We start from the raw sequence: 2,451 nt of genomic DNA, 5'->3' as shown, positions 1-2,451 counted from the left end.
TAACACTTCTCTAGACTCATAGCCTGCAAAATCTGTACAGCTCCCCTTTCTTCCTCTTACACTTATATCACAGAAGGTAAGCCTACTCTCTTTCCCTTTATGTGGCAGATACCTGGCTGGGGGCCAATGATCCAAGTGAGGCCTCAGCTGGTTTGACACTAAGCATGAGGAACAAACATGTTCTCTAAATATGCTTTCTACTCCTGCTCCTCCAGAACTAGTAGATGTGCTGGATTGGGATTTTAGGGGGAAAAAAAATCCAGCACTTGGTTCATTCCAGCTTACTAGAATTCTCTATGCTGGGTTTTTGGGACAAAAGCTTAATTAACAAAGTGGTATTTCACGTTCCTTTTCCATTACGCTTTGTGTATTTTTCTATACTGGGAACCTCATGGTGATGGGTTGCTGTGGTTTGGGGAAGGATATGGGGATTACAGAGTCCCCTGGACATAACAATATCTTGATTACTTCTAAATGGAAACAATAATGAAGGATATTCTCCATGGAAAATGTTCAGAGGGAGAACAATCCAGAAAATAACATGTGGTCATCCAACCATTCAGTTAATAAACATTTACTGAGCACCCTGATTCATATTCCTTACATTCCACATTCTGATTATTAATGGATGTTTATAGCTGTTTCTTCTCATTTTGAGTCATGCCATATCAGCAAATGAAGGTCCAGAAAACTTTACTCCCTCCATCCACGTCATTAAGGTTGACTGTACTTTGAGGGCGCAGCTCTTCCCCAGTCGTATTTTGAATGGCCTTCCAACCTGAGGGGCTCATCTTACGGCACTGTACCAGACAACGTTTCCCTGCTATTCATAAGGTTCAGTGTGGTCTTTTTTTATAATTGGACCTGGACGTGTCCTTCTTTCTAGTCTGTCTAAGTCTGGAAACTCCACTGAAACCTGTCCACTATGGGTTGCCATGATGGTATTTGAAATGACAAAGGCATAGATTCCAACACCACAGGAAGATCTAAGCCACCAGAGTATGACAAACTGACAGACAAGTGGTGGATCACAACATTCAACTGTGTGGATCACAACAAATTATGGATAACATTGAGAAGAATGGGAATTACAGAACACTTAATTGTGCTCGTAAGGAACCTGTACATAGACCAAGAGGTAGTTGTTCAAGAACAAGGGGATACTTCTTGGTTTAAAATCAGGAAAGATGTGTGTCATGGTTGTATCCTTTCATCATTCTTCTTCAATCTGTATGCTGAACAAAGAATAAGAGGAGTTGGATTATATAAAGAAGAATACAGCATCAGGATCAGAAGATTGATTAACAACCTGCAATACACAGATGACACAACCTTGCTTGCTGAAAGTGAAGAAGCATTGAAGCTCTTATTGATCAAGATCAGAAACTACAGCCTTCAGTATAGATTATATGTCAGCATAAAGAAAACAAAAACCCTCACAATGGGATCAATAAGCAACATTATGGTAAATGGAGAAATGATTGAAGTTGTCAAGAATTTCCTTTTACTTGGATCCACAATCAACATCTGTGGAAGCAGCAGTCAAGAAATCATGGATATATTGCATTGGGCAAATCTGTTGCAAAAGACTTCTTTAAAGGGTTGAAAAGCAACAATCTAACATTGAAGACTAAGGTGTGCCTGATCCAAGCCATGGTCTTTTCAATAGCTTTATATTCATGTGAAAGCTGGACAATGAATAAGGAAGGCTGAAGAAGAACTCATGCATTTGAATTGTGGTGTTGGCAAAGAATATTGAATGTACCATGGACTGCTAGAAGAACAAACAAATCTGTTTTGGAGGAAGAACAGCAAGAATGTATTTAGAAGCAAGAAAGGCCAGACTTTGTCTACCATACTTTGGTTATGTTGTCAGAAGGGATCATTCCCTGGAGAAGGATATCATGCTTGATAAAGTAGAGGGTCAGTGAAAAAAAGACAGACCATCAATGAGATGGATGGACACAGTGGCTGCAACAATGGGCTCAAACATAGCAATGATTATGAGAATGATGCAGGACCAGGCAGTGTCTTACATTCTGTTTTACATGGGGTCAGTATGAGTCAGAGTTAACTCTATGGCACCTAACAATAACAATATCACTCTGCTTATTTGTATAATTTTTTCTCCAGTACAGATAGAAGATCAGAAAACGCAGACTGTAACACTGATCTGGGGCTAAGAATTTTCTGGTGGGTGTAGCAGAAGTATGGTGCACTAGTGACTGAGATATTTAGATGATCAACCATGAGGTAGGAAAGAGAAGACTAGGAGAAAATAGACACAAGTGTAATGAAAGGAAAAAGAGAGCTATAATAATGTTTGGCTATGACCAGAGTAGCATAGTGCCTAAGGCAATTGACTGCTAACCAGAAGGCTGACGGTTCAAACCCACCAGCCACTCCTCGGAAGGAAGGTTGGGCAATCCTACTTCCATAGTGATACTGCCT

At 40.1% G+C, this 2,451-nt stretch overlaps 1 protein-coding gene across 1 annotated transcript in view; it reads right to left on the bottom strand.

Moving 5' to 3' along the window:
- PHKA1 (phosphorylase kinase regulatory subunit alpha 1) overlaps window positions 1–2,451 on the bottom strand; it is a 414,257-nt gene that overhangs the window by 206,571 nt on the left and 205,235 nt on the right. The window lies entirely within an intron of this gene.

This window comes from Orycteropus afer, unplaced genomic scaffold, assembly GCF_000298275.1.
Source record: "Orycteropus afer afer isolate SDZICR_OR568_19922 unplaced genomic scaffold, OryAfe1.0 scaffold00926, whole genome shotgun sequence".
NCBI classification, from domain to species: Eukaryota; Metazoa; Chordata; class Mammalia; order Tubulidentata; family Orycteropodidae; genus Orycteropus; species Orycteropus afer.
The sequence above is the reverse complement of the archived record's forward strand: the minus strand, read 5'-3'. Positions and strand labels throughout refer to the sequence as shown.